We start from the raw sequence: 13356 nt of genomic DNA, 5'->3' as shown, positions 1-13356 counted from the left end.
TCATGTCAAGTCCGTCTCTATCTTTGCTGCTCTCTAATCTATCTAAAGCATTTTCTTTAAACATGCCCAAGCTTCCCTGAAGAGCACCCTGCCACGGCACAATATAAACCACGAACCGGCTAAGAGAGGCTGCAAATACATTTGCTAGCCATGAAAACCTGCAAGAAAACCTTTCCTTCTCACCAAGAACCATGCTCTCCAAACACACAAATGAAAGGCACACAAGAAATTGAGAGAAATTATTCCATCCTCACCCTCTTCCTCTTCCTCACTCTCCATAAGATCTGGCAAAGGAGCACAAGAGAGGGAAGCAAGAACAAGAAAGTAAGTGTTGTGCCAAATGAGAGAGGGAGAAATGAACTGTGAGAGGAGAAGATAAAGGAAGAGAGAGGGTGTAACCACCTCAACCTCCCACCTCCCCAAATCCCACGGCTGCAACCACCTCCTTTTCCTTTCTTATAAAATTCAAATTTGCATACATGAACTAAGGTCTAAGGACCTTTCATTTTTAGCATGAGACAAAAGGGTTTGACCTTTCCTTTTCCTAGCAATATTTTATAGTGTGTCTCTTTTGGACTACACATTTTACATTGCTTCATATTTGAAATTTTAACAAAGGGGTACAAAAGCAAAGTGTTAGTTTGCAAAGGATATTTCCATGTTTAGCACATTTTTGTGCCTATATTTGCACATATTTGTCGGTCATCATTACATTGCTTCATATTTGAAATTTTAACAAAGGGGTACAAAAGCAAAGTGTTAGTTTGCAAAGGATATTTCCATGTTTAGCACATTTTTGTGCCTATATTTGCACATATTTGTCGGTCATCATTCCTCCCATGCTTAAGTGTGAAGCGTCCCCGCGAACAAACTTGAAGAAAAACCACAATCAGCTTGGACAAATCTTCATCTTCAATCTTCGGTCTTCATTTTTTTCTTCATCATCTTTGAATTGCCATTGGATAAGGAGGGAAATAACACACAAAATAGAAATACACAACTAGGACGTTGAGCCTAGGTTATAAACACTAAAAAAAAAACTCGAAAGATAGGGCTTTTCACCAATTTGTGGACAAGAGCAACATCACACTCAATATAGAATGAAAGATAACTACCAATGAAGCACATAAGAAAACCCAAAAAAGATATATAAATGAAGTACACCCTTACAAAAGATATTGATTTAGAGTTCTCCCACCCGGCTTATGGATTACAGAAACGGAAAGGATAATAGGTTTTATTGAAGCAAAGAAATGAAAGAACCAAAAATTGTGTGATTAGGATAGGATGATCTTGATGAAGGGTCATGTTCATGTTAGAATAGAAAAATGAAAGTGTGTGAAGAAGCCTTAAAGAAGATTTTGATTATGAAATATTTAAAATCCTGGCTTTAACATATTCAAGATTGAAAGGATTAAACAAAAAGAAATGGAAATTGAATGGTCATCGTGACTGCCGTTGGGCACCATTGCTATTACTAATGTGGAGCAGATGAGGATGTGGATGAGGAGGATGTTGCTGCGTCCGAAGGAAAACTATGAGTTGTGTTTGCAACTCTGCCACTTGCTACTGCAATGTGGATATGGCACCCCCACACCCATACATTGGGTCTCAGACTCTGGCGTTGGCTTCAGACATCCTACTGCTCACGGCGTCTCCTCTTTGAAGTCGTGCTGCTGCTTCTTCTTCTGCGCTGGCAACGATGAATGATGATGATGCTGAGGGAGAGGAGAGACGTCGCCCTTCCTTCTTAGGGGGAGATAAGGGGTTTGTGACCGCTCGACATGAGGAACTACCCTCACCTCTTTCCTTTGCCCTTGCCAGTCTGCTTCTTCTTCTGCACAATATTGATTCTATGGTTGATTCGCTATGTTAGTGCCTACCCTCTCCCACACGACCTTGGAGGAATTGTACAATGGAGAGGCAGTGGGGAAGTCGAAGTGTTGCAAATGATGATTGAAAATGAGTAGTAAAAGGCTGTGGGAGCAGTGCTATAGCGTGGAGGAGAGAGGAAGTTGAGACGGTGGATAAGACGAAACGAGTGTGGATAAGGCAAAACCAGATAGAGGCATTAAGGCTTGTGCAATTGTGCAGAGACAAATGGAAAATTGGCTATTGTAATGGGTATGACAGCGATCTGCAACCATCTCCTTCTTTCATCATCTCTCTCCTTCTTCAAGATGCAGCCAAGAATGAAGCTTTCCATGACCCAAATCTGACCGTAAACCCTTTGAAGCTCTTGCAAACTTCATAGCCACCTCTTTCCCGGCCAGTGCACCAAATGAAGAGCACCCTGCCACGGCACCATGAGAACCACGAACCGTCCAAGAGAGGCTGCAAATACATTTGCTAGCCATGAAAACCTGCAAGAAAACTCTCCTTCTCACCAAGAACCATATCCTCAAAACACATAAGAGGAAGGCACACAAGAAATTGAGAAACCTGAACCATCCTCACCCTCTTCTTCTTCCTCACTCTCCATTAGATTTTGCAAAGGAGCACAAGAGAGAAAAGCAAGAACAAGAAATATGAGAGTTGTGCCAAAATGAGAGAGGGAGAAATGAACTGTGAGAGGAGAAGATAAAGGAAGAGAGAGGGTGTAACCACCTCAACCTCCCACCTCCCCAAATCCCACGGCTGCAACCACCTCCTTTTCCTTTCTTATAAAATTCAAATTTGCATACATGAACTAAGGTCTAAGGACCTTTCATTTTTAGCATGAGACAAAAGGGTTTGACCTTTCCTTTTCCTAGCAATATTTTATAGTGTGTCTCTTTTGGACTACACATTTTACATTGCTTCATATTTGAAATTTTAACAAAGGGGTACAAAAGCAAAGTGTTAGTTTGCAAAGGATATTTCCATGTTTAGCACATTTTTGTGCCTATATTTGCACATATTTGTCGGTCATCATTACATTGCTTCATATTTGAAATTTTAACAAAGGGGTACAAAAGCAAAGTGTTAGTTTGCAAAGGATATTTCCATGTTTAGCACATTTTTGTGCCTATATTTGCACATATTTGTCGGTCATCATTCCCACAATGGAATCAAACAACATCTAAAGTAGAAGAACCTGTAGAAGATGACAAGGAATCCAAGTCATCATGAATAGGGCTATCCATAGCATCCACTGAGCTCAAGCAGTTGAGGGCTGTCCCAACATAGGAAATCTGCTCATAAAGACAATCATTTGCTAGTACATCAGTGGTAGAAGCATGTTACAAATGCTCATGAAGCCTCAATGGATGGGAGGACATAAAGGCATCAATCAAGGATGCAAAAGCTCCCACGTGAAGAAGATTCATAGCCAATTGCATGACATAACCAACCACAGTACAGTAAAGCATAAGACATCTGTCATAAGAGCATATGATATTCAGCCATGAAATCATCCTATAACCATATGCATACGCATAGCTCTGCAGTACATCATGCCACCAAGGAACATCCAAGTCAAGTAAAGACCGACAAGTGGCAAAGCATCCTGCAAGAGTCAAGCTCTAGGTGAAGCCCAAACATCTATACAACAACTTCCAAATAAGTGGCTCTGTAAGGTATACAATAGTAGACCATGTGTATAGACGGGTAAGCATACATAGCATCTGCTCTCTAACATGGACGGGCAACAAGAGCCCAACTAGCATAGAAGCTAGACAACAGAGGAGCAAGAAAGCCATAATTGTAAATCCCAAGCACTATCCAAGTCCACTGATCAGTAAGTATCCCACATATCAAATGCAAACGAGCGATCACAGCTCAATAGGCAACTGCCAAAACAAGGGAGCAGTTCACTGCTCAATACCTGTAAGTGCATCCAAGTAATAGCCAAGATCCATAATCGGAGTATCTGATGCCAGGAGGCATATTTCACAGTGGATTCCGTGCCACAGTGGATTCCATGAGGTTTTACGGTGGATTCCGTAAACTTTGATGACCGGGGCTCATATACAAAGTGGATTCTTTGTGCGAGAAGTTGATGGGGATGCCTATCCTTTTCGGGCGTTTCATTAATTTAGTGTGTACATGGGTGATTCCATAGCGGGTGATTCCGCAAAATGCATATTAAATTAATAAACGTTTATGAGTTTAGAGTGCGCACTCGTAATAAATTAAGGTTAGGATTGATTTCTAACCAGTTGATTTATTTATGTAGCTGAAGACTGCTAGGTATTCACTTTTGTCAGTTTAATTGTATTATTTTACGAACGATTGTGAATGCTTCAGTTGATGTGTAGAGATAGCAGTAGTGGCGGAGGAAAGCATTGGAGGATAGCGAGTATTCGATTTATCATTTACATTTTGATGGGTGCATATCTTAGGCATGGCGCCTATATTTTGTCGCGCATATTTATTGAGGCGTTGGATATTTATTTATTATTTTGTATGCGCATGGGCGCACGATTATGTTATTTGTACTTGGACATTGTATTGGGTATGCCAAACTCTTTGGGCACCGTCCGTTAGCTTTATTCCTATTTTGTGCTAAAGCAAACTCAAAAGCTAAAAGCTTGCTATTTTGTAATTTGGGCTATTATTCGAGCTTGAAGATGATTAATACATAAAATACATGCTTTGTGGAGCGCTCACACAAGGCATGGGGGGAGATTGCACCCAATTGGTCTCTTGTTCATGTTGTTCATGCTTTTTACATTGAATTTTGTGCAAAAAGTAGAGTTATATTGTTCTTGAGGACATTCCGGCATTCACTATGTGAGCATACGACATCCGATCTGTGCACCAGTGGTATCAAAGCAAAGCTGAGATCAAGAGCTTCCAATTGCTACCCATCTTGTGCGAAGGCGGAGCTCCTGGAATGATCGAGCTCTACGGTCAATCTCGTCGTGAACGGTCGATACAGGTGGATTCATGGCGATCAAGAACCTCTGTTTCCATCATCAGACTGCGAAGGACTAGCTTGCAGAGACGGAGGACCACTGCTACATCCTCTTCTTCAAGTCGTGGAGTTGCAGAGATAAGTTTGAATATTTATATCTTCAAAGCTTTAAAATTTAAAGCTTAGAAAGCTTAAGAGAAGCTTTAAGCTTCAAAAATCTCATCGCGAGGTGTCTGAGTATGTCCGAAAATTGCGCCGCCTGAAGAAAAACGGCTCCCCCCCCACGATTCGCTGTTTCCAGTAAGATTAAGCTTACAAGCTTAATCACTTAAACTCCAAGTCAGTTAAGCCTTACAACTCAACAAGTACTGCAAGTTCTCCAAGTTCAAGTTCTGCAAGTCTCTCAAGTCGAAGTTCTGCAAGTTACATAAAGCAACCAAGTTCTGCAAGTCTTCATACTCTGCAAGTCACATAAGTCTGCAACTCTGCAAGTCAGACAAGTCATCTGAAGTCAAAACTGACTTCTGTTCAAAACTCATAGAAGGGCTGTTCCTGCGCAGAAACTCCGAACTGCAAAGTTGTTCATTTGGAAGGTACTCTACGCATACACAGGTTTGCTGAAGCATTTTCAGCATACGCAGAAGGATAAAACACAGATTTTTCAAAGATTACAAATCCTGCAATAGTTGAAGACGAAGATTGTGAAAGCCACATCCAAAAATATATAAGCCTTGTATTCCCGAACTTGAGCTACGCTCATCCCGCTAACTTGATTTTGAGAGTGAGAGGTCTTTTGAGTTTTGCAGGATGACGGAACCACATATGGATGATTTAATGGCTGAAGGCGACCTATCTGAACCTACGATGGTGCAAAAGCTGGACCTAATTATGATGTAGTTGGATGAAGAACGACGAGCTAGGCAAGCATTGCAAGTTCAATTGACTAATTCACAAAGATCGACTACCGACAAAGAGGAACCTCAATCTGAAGATCTTAATCGATGTACCATCGACGCAACTCTCGAAGCTCAATCCATCCGCAAGGAATCAAAGATAAGTAAAAGAAATTTCAAATTCCATACTTTCAATGGCACTCGAGAGGGAAAAACTGTTCTTGCATTCATTAGTCAGTTTGATGACTACTTTCATGAGGAAACATATGCAGAAAAAGATAAAATCAAGTGTGTCACTAATCATTGAGTGGATAGAGCATCTCTTTGGTGGACTGTGGTACGCAAGAGTATAGATTGTCCCACTACCTGGGAGAATTTCAAGAAGAAGTTTATGCAGAATTTCCTTCCTTCATAATTTCATGAAAAAGCCATAAAGCAATGGGACCTTCTTCAGCAAAGGGATCGTGAACCTATTCCTCAGTACACAGAGCGTTTTTGGAATGCATTACTCCAGTTACGCATGTTTGAAGACGTACCTGAAGCGACACACAAGCGCAAGTATATGTCTGGACTCCTTGGGCATTACTACGCTGAAGTTAATATGTTCAAGCCTGCAACTCTAGAAGATGCAATTTCATTAGCTCATGACACTGAAGACAAGCTGCGAGGTAGAGACAGACGTCCACAGCAATTCCAAGCCAATGGTAACTACGGATCTAAGCAATTCAACTCAAATTTTAGAAGATTTAATCAAGGTCATTTTCTGTCAGAGAGAGAACTAGGGAGAGAAGAAGAGGAGAGAGAAAGACTGCAGAGGAGAGAGAAAGACTGCAGGAAGAGAGAGAAATAGAGTGACGAGGAGAGAGAAAGACTAGAATTGGAGAGAGAAAGACAGGAAAGGTGAAGAAGCCATGGAAGCTTGGAGCAAGAAGGGAGAGAAAGATTGTAATTGTATTGATATGTCAAAAAGATGTGGAAATTTACAACTTATCTCCTTATATACCAATGTCAGTGTGACATGGCATATTATCAACATTTAAACTATTTCCAACTTCTTACAATCCATCCCTTCCCAAAAGTTTTTGTCCTCAAAAACAAACCTAGAAACAAGCTAAAGAGGAGATGGATAAAACAGAGTACTACTCTGTACAGCATTACAAGGGATAAAGGAAAAGATTACCTAATACTCAATAGTAGTACTAATCTATACAGGAGGTCAAAATCAGCCTGTAACCTCCTGGATCAAAAGGAAAAGTTGTATCTTTGCCATGCATAGGATCAACTTTCATAAGATCGAAATCAAATACTGCTGGAAACACGATCATCATGATAGTACTCACTAATAAAGTCTCCATTGCATGATGGTCTTCCAAGTCCACACGCTGTCCATAATCTGCCTTCTTGAACTGAACTTCTTGTTGTTGAACTTCTTGTTGTGGACTCATACCAGAAGGGTCTTCAACAAGATGTTCTTCATCATCTTCAACAAGATGTTCTTCATCATTTACATCATAATATTCGAATAGCAAGATTATTTTGGCAGACCTTGCACTACATGTGGCTTGGTGGTTACAAGATAGTGGCTTAGCACAACGATAGCATAAGCCCGCAGCATGCAATTCCCGTATTGTATCACTAGTAAGGTGTCTAACACGTTTAGCTTTAGATAGCAATTTACACACCTGTTCATCACCATTAGTCAGCTCTATGATATTCTTGACATGCTGCTCATAGTCATCTTGCTGCTCATGCATAACAGATGGCTGTCCATGCTCATCATGTACAACAGATGGCTGTCCATGCTCATCATGTACAACAGATGGCTGTCCATACTCATAACCATATTGCTCATGCTGTCCATACTGCATATGGTGATAATAGTCCTGCTGCACATCAGAGGGGCAGTTAGGTTGAGCATATGCAGTTGTTTCCACTGCAGTTTGCTGCTCACATTCATAAGCATGTTGCCTTTGATCATTGATCCCACTGTATTGGTCATAATCACTTGCTTGCTGTTGATCAAAGCTAGAAGTGTACTGATAAGCATAACCATTCCTGTTACATCCATAAGAACTATTTTGCTGAAGAGATGGATGCTCATAAGCATAGGCATGTTGACCATAATAACCATTCTGCTGCCAAGGTTCAATGGGATGATACTCTGCATTATGATATGGTACATCATATTTATAAGCATTAACATGCTGTCCAGATGTACTTGCATACTGCTCATATTCATTTGCATATTGTTGTTGTTCATATTCATAAGATGCATGTGGATCATAGTGTGTACCATCAGCATATACATGCTGTCCATAAGCATAAGCATTTGATCCAAGTGTACCATCAGCATATTGATGCTGGCCATGAGCATAAGCATTTGGTTCAGGTCTTGCTATTTTTTCCATATATGCCTTTATAAGAGCAATACACTGTTCATTCGAAGCTACAAGTTTGTCAATATTAGCTTGTGTTTGAAGCCAACGTTGTTCACTATAGCTGGAACTATTGTTCTCAGCTGCCATTGCAGAAATATGTTGTTCCTTGAAAAATAGAAGTCCAAATAAGGTGTATGATAGCTTGACTCGAAGGTTAGGATGTCTAGTATCAAGTAGAAATCCTGGTTTGAATTTAGGAGTAGCAATACCCCTCTCTGTTTAAGAATTTCCAGAACTGTCCACAGTAAACTGCTAGTGAACTGCCGGTACCAAATAGGCTCTAGCTCGAGAAATATGTGTCCAAATGAGACGTTTGATGGCTCCACTCGAAGCTTATGATAACTAGTATCACTTCCAATTGTTCCTTTGTCGTTAGAATGATGCTACTAATTTCTGTAGCAACTTTTCCAAATCTGTCCCTGTTTGGACTGCACCCTGATTTAACTAGTGCAGATGATGACACAGATGGCATGTACAACTCTAGACTCCCACAATGCATCCAACCATCTTCCCCGTGCCTGTACACCCTCTACAATTTGCTGGATCCACCCATGACAGGAAGGTATAATGCTAATCCAACATACCACCTGATGATCAGAGTGATGCAAAGCTTCGCTAAATCTGAAAAAGAGATACAAATCTCAGTACAGCAGATGCCATTTCCTGATGTTGCTTCTGTAGAGTGGATGATTGATGAGAACAATTGCCAAGCCACTTGTCCTCAGAAAGTAGTAAAAAAGTGGGGAACCATAACCTATTCCTCCACCAAAGGGGCTGCTGAGACCACTTCACTTTTGAATGGCACAAAAGTAAGAGGATGCTGCATACAAGTACAGCCTGCAATCATGTCCAGTTCAAGTGATAGGTCTGGAGGCTGTCAACTCTGGACACTTCAAACTTCAAGTGCAACTGACTGTCTGTTGTCCCATTATCTTCTTCTCTCTTATCATACAATGCTGGGTCATGGCTTAAACTGTCAGATATCCGTTCACTTTTGAAACTGACTGCTTGTATGCTATCAATCCTTTGGAGACGGTTATCCAATGGAAAAGATGAGAAAGCAGCAATCACATCCGCTCCAAGATTTGAAAACCATCAAGTGATTCTGACTCTGCTGCAAAAGTCTTGCATTCCCATGCTCCCTCAAGCTCTGCAACCTGAAGTTTAGGGGTGTTGGCAAAAGCTGAACCACTTGTAGAACAACCTACTAGAACTTCTCCATTTCTAAACTCTGACTCCCATTTTCTCTCTGAACTGTAATTTTCTTAAGAATGGGAGAATGTCTGCTCTCATCAGATAATTCTTGAATTCCAATTTCTTGCAAAATCCTGACACGAAATCTGGGATCTCCATTATCAACTAGGCAATGTTCAACTTCCAATGCATTCTTCTTGTCACTTTTAGTAATGTAAAACTTTGAAGTCTGTCCAGCCCCAAAATTCTGCTTTAAGGCTCTACTGCCTGGCCAAAGCGCAATATTAGAACCACTAGTATGAAAAGCCAGCAAGTCCACTCCAGAATCTGTGTCTGATGCATCCCTTTCATCAACACTATACTGTATAGCTGCATTAGCCTCACATCCAACAGTGGGAAGCAGCCTTATTAACCGGTAAGATTGACTCCTGGGTTAGTGCCTCTGGGAAAAATGGGATGCGGAGAGAGATTATACTGATCCTGGTGAAGAAGAAGCACAAGTCGAAAATGATATGGATCTGAATGCTTCCAAAGTTGAGGAGGCTGAATCTGATGGGTCAGAGCCTCCGTTGAATGAAGATGATGCCAGCAATACAGTTCTGTGGTCCCTTCAGTTCAGTCCAATGAAAACTCCTGCAGAAAACTCATTACGAACAAAATAAGCTGCTTTTCTGCCTGAATAGTTGCTATTTCTTTTGTGACTTTCTCAATGTTTGCCTCAATATCCTGGACTGAAATCAAGATTTTTGTGTACTGCTCTAGGAGCTTCAATCTGGCAGCTACAATCTGCTGGATCTTTCTTTGTGTTACCCTAATATGATTGTCAATGGCTCAGAGTGCCAACTTGCTGCTCCACTTTTGCATGTTCTTTTCTGATAGCTTTCCTAAATGAGTGCTTCTCAACCTGGATAGCAATTTTTTTGTTCTTTCTGTTTGTCAATAGCATCTTGTAAAGCCTGTAATGCTTCATCACAACGTGCCAAAACATTTAGAGATGACTTCCATTGCATCATTATCTGGTTTTTTCTCTGACTTTATGCTTTCCATCTCAATCTCAGCTTCAGTGAGAGCATCCCGTGCAACTTGCCTCAAAACTCTGCAGAAGGAACTCCTGCTCACAAAGAATGCTGCATGTACTTGCATCAGCTGTTCAAGCTTGCCATGATGTGGTGTCACCTGATGCAGTAGAATCTCTCTTACACCAATTGGTAAACCAATTTGTTCATGATCGAGCAAGACCAGAAGTGATAGCAGTTGGATTGAATGTTGTGCGGGAGTGTGGTATTACGATTGATATTTCTCTCTGGAAGTTTGAGACCACCAAGTACTACTGTACTGTCATTGATGCCCCTGGCCATCTGATTTCATCAAGAACATGATTACTGGAACTTCGCAGGCTGATTGTGCTGTACTCATCATCGACTCCACCACTGGTGGTTTTGAGGCTGGTATTTCAAAGGACGCGGACAAACACGTGAGCATACTTTGCTCGCATTCACACTTGGGGTGAGGCAAATGATTTGCTGTTGCAATAAGATGGACGCGACCACCCCCAAGTACTCCAAGGCTCGCTATGATGAAATTATTAAAGGCTACAAATCTGGATTGGTACAAGGGACCAACCCTTCTGGAAGCTCTGGACATGGTTCAGGAGCCAAAGAGGCCATCTGACAAACCCCTGCGCTTGCCTCTTCAAGATGTGTACAAGATTGGTGGCATTGGACTGTACCAGTGGGTCGTGTGGAGACTGGAGTGTTGAAGCCTGGTATGGTTGTTACTCGAAGGTAGCTGAGGAGTTACTTCTGAGACGACGGTAAAGAACGATGGTTCTGCATTCTGTTATTGTCCATCCTATGACTGTACAAGCAGACCAGTTCTGTAGCTTCCAAATTGGTGAACCAAAAGGCTGCTGAAGCTTTAGCTTGTCCTGCTGAGAAGCTTTCTATCAACCATCTGACAAAATTTGTGGCAGTCTCTACAGCTGTAGCCAACCGAATCATTGGAGACCTTAGCAAGGTTTGCGAAATGGAGAACTGTGATCAGCATTCCTAATGGTCTATCTGAGTTAGCAGTTCAAGAATCTGCATGGGGCTGGCACAATATGCTGCAGTTTCTCAGGACAATGGCCTAATTCCAATTGTGGAGCCAGAGGTCCTTCTGGATGGAGATCATAACATTGATATGACTCTTGAAGTTACAGAGAAGGTCTGGAATGAAGTATTCTACTTCCTGAAGTGATTGCAGAGTACACCTTGAAATTGCTGCAACATTGAATTCCTCCTGGAAAAAGCGACCTGCTGTTTTCCTGTTAGACAAGTCGATTTGCCATTTTTGATGGCTGTTGAAGATGTGTTTTCGTACCCCCTGCAGATCGATATGGCTTCGTGGACTCTACTGCGGGCGCCAAGCCAGCTGGCGGCCAAGCTCAAAACGTCCACCTCCTGGAGCTGGCGGCCAAGCTCAAAACGTCCACCTCTTGGAAGTTCGACGACCCCCAGCTCAAGCGCAAACGGCGAGTCGCCTTCTACAAGGCTTACCCTGTCGAAGGCAAGGTCAAGGCAATCCTAAGGAAAAGCATCCGCTGGTTCAAGGACAAGTACTTCGATATGCGCTATGGATTGTGGTAAGACAAAGCTGCTGATTGTTCATAGCGGCATACTATTAGCTTGCAGAATCTGTTGGTTTCATGGCAGAATGCCTGCTCTTTGTACAGGAAAGTGGAGAGAGATAAGATCAAGATGGGAAAGACTGTTGACCTTGTCGGCTTGAAGGAAACTCGGAACACCCATGGTTATTTGCAAAGCCTGGGACCATCACACCCCATAATAAGTTTGTTGCTTCTGTCTACATCCTGAAGAAGGAAGAAGGTGGAAGGCATTCTCCTTTCTTTGCTGGAAACAGGCCTGAGTTCTATATGAGGACAAGTGATGTCACAGGCAGGGTGGCCTCTGTTGAGAGAGATGCTGGTGATCGTGTGTACTGCAACTCCACGTCAAGCATTTGGCTTCTTCCATTTTTGCCTCTAGCTTTGAAATATCTTCACTGCTGCCTGTCTTTAGGGTTTGAAGAAGAACAAAATATCCCTAAAGCCTCTTCAAAGCCTTCAATAATGGTGCTCCACTTGTTAAGAATGAAGAGTAAAGAAAGTTTCCAGCATGAAATGCCTTCAAAAAAAAAACCTCATGGCTGAAAGCTAAGAGAAGATATGTACTGCAACTCCATGAAAGCTTGGCAAAAGCTTGGAGAAAGAGGAAAGGAAGACCTCTTTTGAAAAGTAACCACAGTTGAACCCCAAACTAAGCCCGGTTAACCATTCTTTACCCTAGTTACCTCCATTTTTGCATAAAATTTGATGACGTCCAGCCATTTAAGCCTTTACCCGCCATATCTGACCTTGGATAACTCCAGATGTAGTCATTGCTAACTGTAGTTGTCCTGCAGCACTCCACTAGTCACTGTCTTGTACCATTTTTTTGTCTGAAATTGGTTTTGAAATAGGAAAATAGGAGTGAAAATGGAAGAAAATAATGGATCAAAGACTGAAGCTCTGATACCACTTGTCAGAGAGAGAACTAGGGAGAGAAGAAGAGGAGAGAGAAAGACTGCAGAGGAGAGAGAAAGACTGCAGGAAGAGAGAGAAATAGAGTGACGAGGAGAGAGAAAGACTAGAATTGGAGAGAGAAAGACAGGAAAGGTGAAGAAGCCATGGAAGCTTGGAGCAAGAAGGGAGAGAAAGATTGTAATTGTATTGATATGTCAAAAAGATGTGGAAATTTACAACTTATCTCCTTATATACCAATGTCAGTGTGACATGGCATATTATCAACATTTAAACTATTTCCAACTTCTTACATTTTCCTTCATCATCTTTCCGTAAGAATTGGGCAAAACCACCTGCTTTATCATCCAACACCAACCAAAACCCTAAGCCTATTCCACAGCCAAATCCTAATGTCCCTAGACTTCCTGCCATTGTAAACAATGTAACCAAAG

At 41.7% G+C, this 13356-nt stretch overlaps 1 pseudogene; it reads left to right on the top strand.

The window, feature by feature from the left end:
• The first annotated feature begins 10486 nt into the window (after positions 1 to 10486).
• LOC148025811 (elongation factor 1-alpha pseudogene) lies at positions 10487 to 11414 on the top strand (annotated as a pseudogene).
• Positions 11415 to 13356: the final 1942 nt, after the last annotated feature.

This window comes from Lygodium microphyllum, chromosome 14 (assembly GCF_053477565.2).
Source record: "Lygodium microphyllum isolate KBCC chromosome 14, Lygodium_microphyllum_v1.1.10, whole genome shotgun sequence".
Lineage (NCBI taxonomy): Eukaryota > Viridiplantae > Streptophyta > Polypodiopsida > Schizaeales > Lygodiaceae > Lygodium > Lygodium microphyllum.
Note: the sequence above shows the minus strand (reverse complement) of the source record. Positions and strands in the feature narration are given on the sequence as shown.